The sequence below is a fragment of the Brachypodium distachyon genome, chromosome 4, assembly GCF_000005505.3.
Source record: "Brachypodium distachyon strain Bd21 chromosome 4, Brachypodium_distachyon_v3.0, whole genome shotgun sequence".
NCBI classification, from domain to species: Eukaryota; Viridiplantae; Streptophyta; class Magnoliopsida; order Poales; family Poaceae; genus Brachypodium; species Brachypodium distachyon.
In genome coordinates, this window is record NC_016134.3 from 8,856,707 (window position 1) to 8,866,950 (window position 10,244).

A 10,244-nucleotide genomic window follows, 5' to 3' on the forward strand; every position below is an offset into this window, starting at 1 on the left:
GCCTCTGCCTCCGAGATGGAATAGGAGAGGTTGGAGAAGCGGTTGACGAAGGCCCACAACGTCTCTCCCGGTTTTTGCACGATAGTGTGTAGCTCCGCCATGGTTCCCTGGCGCTTATAGCCGCCTTGGAACGCGCTCACGAACTGCTCACGCAGGTCTGCCCAAGTGGCGACGGACCCGGCGGGCAGGTTGAGCCACCAGGTTCGCTGATCCCTTCAGGACCATCGGGAACCAGTTCGCCCTGACCTTGTCGTCGGCGCCGATGGCATGCATGCCCCACGTGTAGGTCAGGAGGAAATCTTTGGGGTTAGCGGTCCCGTCATACGTACCGAGCGCAGGCGCTCGGAACTTACGGGGCCACGTCACCCGCCGCAGCTCGCGCGTGAACGTGGTGCAGCCGTCCTCGGGGCCCATGGGAGCGTCTCCCTGCTCCTGTGGGCGCTGGCGCTCCACCTCGCGCCTGTGCCGGCACTCCAAGCGCAGGTGCAGATCCTCCTGCTGGCGGGCATTCAAGATGCCACGCGCATCGCCCCCCGCAACGGTGGGCGATGAGTTCGAGGATCCCTCCGGGACCCCGTCTCCCAGGCCTCGTTGAGGAGGAGGAGGGTTCTCCCCCTGTCGCGAGGCGGGTGGCGCATCTTCACGCTCTAGGTTCTGCCCGTGGCCGAAGCCTACCGGGGCGCCCTCGCCTTGCGGCTACTAGGCGGCCAGGGCGACAAACGCTTCCAACTCCTCGCCCCAGGTCTCGTGCGCCGGCATGCCCTGCTGCGGCTCGCACCGCACCATGACGCGCGCGGCGATGATGGCTTCAGCCGGGGTTCGCACGGGGGGCAGCCGGTTTCCTGAACGGCTGCTTCCCGCCCTGGCTCCGGATGCCTCCGGGTGTGCAGGGTGTGAACCTCCAGGGGTTGCCCGTGACGCGGCGTGCTCCTGGTGCCGCCGCCGTGGGGTGTCTGCGGGCCGCGACTCAACCCGTTGGCTGGCCCGGGCGATGCCGTGCATGCTCGCCCGACTGCCCCCGGCACTGGGGGCAGCCGGTCCCCTTGGCCGATTGTCGGTCGACGGTCGAGGAGGCGGCAGAGGCAGCTGCGTCTGCGGCCGGCGATCTCCGGCGGTGACCACTCCCGCGCCCCCTACCTGGCGCGCCAGATGTCGTCGCTCGGTGCTTCGACATCAGGGCGTGCGGACACGTCCCCCTTTTAGGTTCGGTAGGGGCGTCTGGGGCGGAGACCCGGTGATCGCCGGCACGGCCGATGTGGCCCTACGGGGCCGGCGAGACGAAGTGCTAGGGGTGCGCGCTAGTCCGAGAACAGGTACGCGCACGTTTTTTACCTAGGTTCGGGCGACCCTGGGGTGTAAAAGCCTATGTCCTGCCTGTCTGAGCTGATATTGATTACGGATCACTCGTTTACAAGTTGCCGGGCTAGTTCCCGGGTTTCCTCTCAGTGTCTAAGTACTCCTTACTGCTCTCTGTTGGCTGCCTACTGGAGCCACGAAGCGTCCGTCGAGCCAGCTTTACCCGAACCAGTTAACTGCCTAACTAACCAATAGAGAACTCGAACCCCTTGACCGTCGGCATGGGTCCTCCTTTTATACATAAGGGGATGCCACAAGTGCCATGGTGCATGAGCTGCAAGGGTCCAACGGGGAGGCATGCAACTCCCCCTGGTGAGCTGGTGGCGTGCATGGGCGCCACCTCCGCTGCTAGGGGCCTAGGACCCTAGGGTAGGATTAGACAACCACTGTTCCTTGGATCGGACGGGTAACTACCCATCGGTCGGCTCGTTTACTAAGCCGCGCGCCTTGCTCCTTACATTGGTGGGACCGCGCGTCCCGCGCCCACCACGCGCCTGCGTGGCGCTGTCAACTGGGCCCCGCGCTCGGGGCGGGGGCACGCGCCCGGGAACCCCCAGTCCCAGCAAGTCGACCCCGGGAAGCACCCGGGCCCAACGCACCCGGGAACCCTCTCCCGGGAAGCAGCTTCCCGGGAGGCGCCCAGGCGGGAATATTCCCCGAAGCCCCGCTAGCCCCTTTCGGGCTGGTAGCTTGCCGGGAAGCTCATAGGCGCTCCCCGGGATGAGACCTTCCCGGGAACCCGGGAAAGGGGCCCGCGCGTCGCACAGCGGTGGCACCCCGGGTGCCACTGGTGCGACAGTGTAGTTCGGGAAATCGAGCTGGAAAGCGAACCTCAGTTGGTCCCCTGTCGGTGACTCGATGACAACCCCGGCGCCAGCTCCTTGGAGACTGAACGCGCCGTCGAAGTAGAGGACCCAGTGGTCGTCGTCGAGCTTGCCGGGCAGGCTGGTCTCCGGCTCATCCTCTTCTACGCTCGTCGACGTCTATTCTGCGACGAAGTCCGCCATGGCCGCACTCTTGATGCTCTTGGAGTTGGCGAAGTGGAGGTCGAACTCCGACAGCTCCATCCTCCATTCGGCCACCCTCCCGGTGGCTTCACGGTTGGTGAGGGCTCGCTCAAGGCAGAATCCCAACACCATCGTGATGCGGTGCGCCTGGAAGTAGTGGCGCAGTTTGCGGGACACAAGGAGAATCCCCAAGAGGAGCTTCTGCACTTGTAGGTACCTTCTGCGGGCATCGCGCAACACCGTGCTGACGAAGTACACGGGATGCTGCACGAGCCGCTTGCACGGTGCGGGAGTCGCCGACTCGGGGGTGGTCCCTGGTTCCGAGGCGGTTGCCGAGGGCCGCTCAGCCCCCTGCCCCGCAACCTCGGTCCCCGAAACATCTTCCTCCCTTTCAGCAACCAGCACCCAGCTGACCACCTGGTCAGTCGCTGCTAAGTAGAGTAGCAGTGGCTCGCCCGGCTTGGGGGCGACGAGGACGAGCAGCGACTTCAGGTACTGTTTGAGATCCTGGAATGCCGCCTCAGCCTCGGGGGTCCATTCTATCGGGCCCTTCTTCTTCATCACCTTGAAGAAAGGCAGGGCGTGTTCGCCCAACCTTGAGATGAAGCGGCCCAGCGCGGCAACGCAGCCGTTGAGGCGCTGGACATCCTTCACCTTGCGGGGAGCCTCCATCTTCTCGACAGCCTCTATCTTCTGAGGATTGGCTTGTATCCCCCTGTGCGAAACCAAGAAGCCCAGAAGCTGGCCCGAGTCCGCACCGAAGGTGCACTTCTTAGAGTTCAGCTTGAGTTTGATCCTGCGGAGGTTGCCAAACGTTTTCCGCAGGTCATCAATCAGCGAGTCCCCGCGCTTCGATTTGATGACGATGTCGTCCATGCAGGCCTCCACGTTCCGGCCTAGCTGGGGTCCCAAGCACTCGCGCAACGCGTGCTAGATTGTTGCGCCTGCGTTTTTCAACCCGAAAGGCATGCATGTATAACAGTAGCAGCCAACCGGGGTGATAAACGCTGTTTTCTCCTCATCTTCGACCGCCATCTTAATTTGATGCTAGCCGGAAAAAGCATTCAAAAAACTAAGCAAGTCATAACCAGCGGTGGAATCAACTATTGGATCAATACGGGGTACAAGGAAGAGATCCTTGGGTCATGCACGGTTAAGATCAGTAAAATCTACGCACATGCGAAGCTTGTTTCCTGCTTTAGATACTACTACAGGATTAGCTAACCAAGTGGGGTACAGAACTTCCCTGATAGCCCCGGCGGTGAAGCGATCCCCCTTCACCAAGGGTTCGATCTCTGTGCGAAGATGGAGCGCGTCAACCGAAGCGCACGGAGGACTAGAGGAAGAGGGAAAAGAAGATGGCGGCGCTTACCCTGAGGGTTCACCGGAGACGGAGGAGAACGGCGGCGGCGCGGGCAAAGTTCTGGCGAGAAATTTCTCGAGCTTGGGGGCGCAATAGAGAGGGGAAAGAGGGGGAAGAGAGAGGGTGTCGCGGGGATTATAAAGACATGCTCGGGGCTGCAAAAGGAAGGACGGGCGAAGAGATTGCGGCGGCGAGCGCGCGGGGACGGCGGCCGAGAATCGTGGCGGCGGCGCGGGCGCTTTCCTTCCGGGGAAGAAGCCCCTGACAGGTGTGCCCCACCTTTCAGCGGGTGCGGGCGCGCGTGGGGCGGCTGGGCTGGCAGGGCCGGCGCGCGTGCGGTCGGGGCCGGGCCGGTCCGGTTACCCCTTTTTTTTTTTTTTTCTGTTTTTCACATTTCTTTGATATGTTTTGAGTTTGAACTCCAAATTGGTCCAAATAAATTCCAGAAAATTTGTAAAATCATCTTCTACCATGATTCAACTTTTGGGAGTAGTTTCCCCTCAAAATAAATTATATAAAAACACATTTGCCCTATAAATGCCTTTAGGGCTATATATACCTATTGAAATAAAATACTTTTTCAACTCCAAAAAATATGAGATAGCCTATATATGCAATAAACCCCTTTTATACATAAACCCTATTGGTTTGAAAAACCAAAGCTTAAAATGGGTGTAAACAAAGTCTTTTAAAGTCTTTTGTGATTCAAATTTGAATTCAAACATGCAATTGTGGCATGATGCTTATGAATGTAATGCTCATCTAAAAGTTTGAAATTTTTGGGATGTTACAGGCGGCCTTCAGCTTGTCCATCTCTTGCTTGATGAAATCCTTGCGCTCCTGTGCTTGCCGCCGAATCTTCTACTTGACGGGGCGGGCGTCCGGACCCACCGCGAGCCGATGCTCAATCACCTCCCTAGGGACTCCGGGAAGGTCCAACGGCTCCCAAGTGAACACATCGGCATTCTCTCGAAGGAAGGTGATGAGGGCGCTTTCCTATTCGGCAGTGAGGTTCGCACCGATGGTGATGGTGCGCTCCTTGTTGCCGGCTTGGAGGGGCAGCTTCTTCACCTTGGCGGCCTCCTCCCGAAGCTTCGGTCCCTTGAAGGGGCACAAGCTCGAGCCTGCGCTTCCCCCGGCAAGCTCTTGTGGGGTAGCGCGGGCCTTCTTCGTTGCCGGGGCATCGCCCGACCATCCGTCGTCTCCGGCAACATCCTCGTCGCCGGCGTCAGCTGCGGCGGCAGCCCTAACGACCTCGCCAACGCACCAGGCCACGTCCTTGAGGTCGCACCTGATGGAGAGAACTCCATACACGGACAGCATCTTCATCACGCCATAGGCGCCATGCGTAGCCGCCATGAACTTGAGCAGTGCTGGCCGACCAAGGATCCCGTTGTAGGGCAACGAGGTGTGCGCTACGTCGAACACTATGTTTTCGGTCCTGAACGCTTCCCGGGACCCGAAGGTCACCAGCAACGTGATGCGCCCCAAGGGGCGCACGATCCCGGGGTTCACCCCCCGGAACGGGTCGGTGGGCTTCAGCTGCTCCACCGGCAACTGGAGTTTCTGATGTGCAGTTGTCCACCAGTACCTTGGTCACCGTCATGTTGCTGATGATCGGTGAGACGACGAAGGGTATTACCCCTGAACCCAGCTGCCGCGCTGGGTGATCGTCAGCGGTGAAGGTGATCAGCACTGCGACCCCCTCAGCGGCTGTTGCGGCTCCGCGTCCGGCAACAACGCGCACACGTCGCGGGTGAGGCGCTTCACCGCGGCATGGGATGGGAGAGCATAGGCTCCCCCATGGATGCAGGCGACGCCGCGAGACTCCTGGAAGCCAGGCTCGTCACCGCCAGTGCAGTCAAACTCGCGCTGCTCCTCAGCGCGAGCCCTGTCATGTCCCCGGGAAGGGCGCTCTCTGCCAGTGTGCGGCTGGCCGCATTCCCCCTGTGGTTTGTCTCAGCCGGCAGTGCCGCCAGTAGGCCTCGGCCCCGCTCTAGGGTCGTTCGGACAATCTCGAGAGAGATGCCCGATGTCGCCGCAGTTGAAGCAGGTGCCAGCAGCGCTTGTGGGAACCCTTCTTCTGCGAACCCTCGCCAGGGCTCACGGTAGCCTTAGCCGCTAGCTCGGGCGCCAGGCGCCCTTCCTCGGCCATGGCGCATTTGTGCGCCAGGGCGCATAGATCCTGCGTCGTCTGGATCCAATGCGTGCTCAGCTTCTCGCGCATCTTTGGGTCGCGGACGTTGATGGCGAAGGTGTGGATGATGGCAGCCGCCTCCGCCTCCGGGATAGAGTAGAAGAGGTTGGAGAAGCGATTGACAAAGCTCCGCAAAATCTCCCCCGGCTTCTGCAAGACAGTGTGTAGCTCCGCCATGGTTCCCGGGCGCTTGTAGCCGCCTTGGAACGCGCTCACAAACTGTTCGCGCAGGTCCGCCCAATTGGCGATGGACCCGGCGGGCAGGTTGAGCAGCCAGGTTCTCACCGATCCTTTCAGGACCATCGGGAACCAGTTGGCCCTGACCTTGTCGTCGGTGCCGATGGCGTGCATCCCCAACGTGTAGGTCAGGAGGAAATCCTTGGGGTTCACGGTACCATCGTACGTGCCTAGCGCTGGCGCTCGGAACTTGTGGGGCCACATCACCGGGCGCAGCTCGCGCGTGAACGCGGTACAGCCGTCCTCGAGGCCCATGGGAGCATCTTCTTGCTCCTGCGGGCGCTGGCGCTCCACCTCGTGCCGACGCCGGCGCTCTAGGCACTGGCGCAGATCTTCCTGTTGGCGGGCATTCAAAATGCCACGCGCGTCACCCCCTGTGACGGTGGGTGACGAGTCTGAGGACCCCTCCGGGTCCCCGTTTCCTTGGCCTCCCTGCGGGGGAGGGTTCTCCCCCTGTCGCGAGGCGCGGGGCGCGTCTCCGCGCTCTGGGTTCTGCCCATGGCCGGAGCCTACCGGGACGCCCTCGCCTTGCGGCTGTTGGGCGGCCAGAGCGAGGAGCGCATCCAACTCCTCGCCCCACGTCTCGTGCGCCGGCGTGCCTTGTTGTGGTTCATACTGCACCACGACCCGTGCGGCGACGATAGCTTCGCCGGTGTTCGCGCGGGGCCCAACCGATTTCCCGAGCGGCTGCTGTCCGCTCTAGCCCCGGACGCTTCCGGGTACGCGGGATGTGAGCTCATGGTGCCGTTGTTGCTGCGTGTCCTCGGCCTGCGACTCGACTCGCTGGCCGGTGCAGGCGGCACCATGCCCGCGCGCGCGGCTGGCCCCAACGCTGGGGGCCGCCGGTCCCCTCAGCCGGTTGTCTGTCGACGGCCGAGGGGGCGGGGGAGGCAGCTGTGATTGCTGCACTCTTGAGGGCTCAGGATTCTCCTGAGCCTCTGACGCGGGTCGCACGTCATGCGACCGCGTGTGTGCCGCTGGGGCCTCACGCGTGTCTATCCGAGGATCGCCAGCCCGCTTGGGGGGCATGGCGGTCAGCTCCGTCGGCGAAGAGGACGAGGCCCACGGCGGTGCAGATGCTGCTGCCGGCGGTCACTGGCGAGCTCTCCTCTCGCGCCCCCTACCTGGCGCGCCAGATGTCGTCGCACGGGGCTCCGTCACCGGGGACGTGCTGACACACCCCCTTTTAGGTTCGGCAGGGGCGTCGGGGATCGCTCCGGCGATCGCCGGCATGGCCGATGGCGTATGCGAACTGCAAAGTAAGGTACCCATGATGCATGCAAGCTAAGGACACATGCACACACGTTTTTACCCAGGTTCGGGCCACCCGGAGGAGTAAAACCCTACGTCCTGCTTGTCTGAGCTGGTATTATCACAAAACCAAGTGTTTACAGGTTGTCGGGGAGGGTTCCTGGGTACTCTCTCTCTTCTGAATGACCAAAAAACCAACCCTTTGACCGTTGGCGGGGGTCCTCCTTTTATAGCCAAGGAGATGCCACAGGTGCCACGATGCACGGATTACAAGTGGCGAGCAGGGAGACAGGGCAACTCCCCTTCGGTGCGCTGGGGGAATGCATGAGTGCCAACTCCTCAGCTAGGAACCTAAGGCCTAGCTCTGGACAGCCACTGTTCACTCGACTGGACGGGTAACTTCCCTCTTGTCGGTCCATTAAATGCGCCGGGTGCTTCACTCCTTGCCTTGGCAGAACTGCGCGCGGATTGCCTGACGCGCGCCCACGTGGGCGCCGCTACTCTGCCTGCTGGGGCCCGCCCTCACGACGGGAGCCTTCGCCCGGGAACCCCCTCCCGGCAAGTGACTTCCCGGGAGGTGGCCAGGTGGGAATATTCCCCAAAGCCCCGCTAGCCCTTCCGGGCTGGGGCTAGCCGGGTAGCACGCTAACTGCTTCCCGGGGTGATGCCTTCCCGGGAACTCGGTGATGCGACCCACGCGTCGCGCGACGGTGGTACCCCGGGTGCCACTGGTGCGACACATTTCCAGTCTGGTACTGGCAATGGTCGTAGTAATCCAGCTGGCTTTTGATGTTCAGCCTTGACTCTGCTACAAACATCACACAAATCCATGTACATCTTTGTATTACCGGGGTGGATTGAGTATGGTGAATCATGAGCTTCCTGTAGTGTTAGCTTTCTGATTTCAGGGTCCTGTGGTACACAAATACACTTCTCAAACCATATGGTACCTTGGTCATCCTCAACGAATCCTTTTGCCTTTTCGACAGCCATATTATCTTTTATCGTCCTAATTTCTGAGTCTTCTTTCTGGGCTTCTCTAATTCTGTCCAACAGAGTGGGTTGTACTTCCATGTTGGCTAAGCAACCTTCCAGGACTATCTCCAATCTGAGGTCCTTGAATTGCTCACACAATTCAGCGAGTAATTCTCCGGCTGTAAGTCCATTAACGTAGCCCTTGCGGCTCAAAGCGTCGGCTACTACATTAGCCTTGCCTGGATGGTATTGCAGATTCAAATTATAATCCTTGATTAACTCTAACCATCTTCTTTGTCTCAAGTTCAATTCCTTCTGGGTGAATATATATACTTCAAGCTCTTGTGATCGGTGAATAGTTCACAATGTTTTCCCATGAGATAGTGCCTCCAAGTCTTGAGTGCGTGCACCACAGATGCTAGTTCCAAATCATGTGTGGGGTAATCCTTTCATGATTCTTAAGTTGTCGTGAGGCGTATGCTACGACTCTTCCTCCTTGCATCAAAACACATCCCAATCCTAGGCGCGAAGCGTCACAGTAAACTTGGAAATTTTCCAGTAGGTCGGGCAAAACGAGGATGGGTGCTGATACTAGCCTCTTCTTCAAATCTTGAAAACTTTCTTCACACTTATTAGTCCATTCAAATTTCTTCTCCTTCTTCAAAAGTCCTAAGAAGCTGCGAACATCTCCGACGTTCTTAGGGGCTTCCCATTCAGTCACCGCTGCTACTTTAGCAGGATCAACGGCAACACCGTCTCCTGACACAATGTGTCCCAAGAATCCTACTTCGGACAACCAAAATTCACACTTGCTGAATTTTGCATAAAACTTGTGCTCTCTAAGCTTTTCCATGATCAGACACAAATGTTCTTCATGCTCTTCTTTGCTCTTTGAGTAGATCAAAATGTCGTCGATGAACACTACGACAAACTTATCCAAATATTCCATGAATACCTTGTTCATCATATTCATGAAGTATGCCGGGGCATTGGTTAATCCAAAAGGCCACTGTGTACTCATACAGGCCATACCTAGTGGTAAATTCTGTCTTGGGTATATCCACTTCTTCGATCTTTAACTGAAAATATCCCGATCGAAGATCGATCTTGGAGAAAACACAGGCTCCTTTCAATCGATCAAATAGATCATTGATTATGGGTAGTGGGTACTTGTTCTTTATCGTCACCTCATTTAGTGATCGATAGTCTATGCACATCCTTTGGCTCTTGTCTTTCTTTTCCACAAATAGGACAGGTACTCCCCATGGTGATGAGCTAGGGCGAATAAATCCTTTGGCCAACTGTTCTGCAAGTTGCTTCTTCAGTTTTTTCAATTCATCTACAGCCATCTTATACGGTCTCTTGGCTATAGGTCCACTTCCAGGCAATAACTCAATAAGAAATTCCACATCACAGTCCGGTGGCATGCCTGGTAATTCCTTTGGAAACACATCCGGATATTCCTTCACTATCGATACATCCTCTAGGCTAACCCCCTTAAGAGAATTTACCTTGGGTAACTCAAGCTCATAGGTTGACTTGAAGCGGATTCGTTTCTTCTCCGGGGTTGTGAGTGTAATTGTCCTCTTGACACAATCTATGAGTTCTTCATACTTGGCTAGCCAATCCATTCCTAGGATCACATCCAAGCCTTTGGATCCTAACACTATCAGGTCTGTGGGGAAGTTGTGTTTTCCAATTTCTAGTGTTAGCATTCGGCATTCATAGGCCGTTATCATCTCTCCCCCAGGTGACTTCACCTTCATAGGGTTCACTAAGGTGCTAGTGGGTAACCCATTCTTATGCACAAAATTCCTTGAGATAAAAGAATGCGATGCACCGGTATCAAACAGTACGA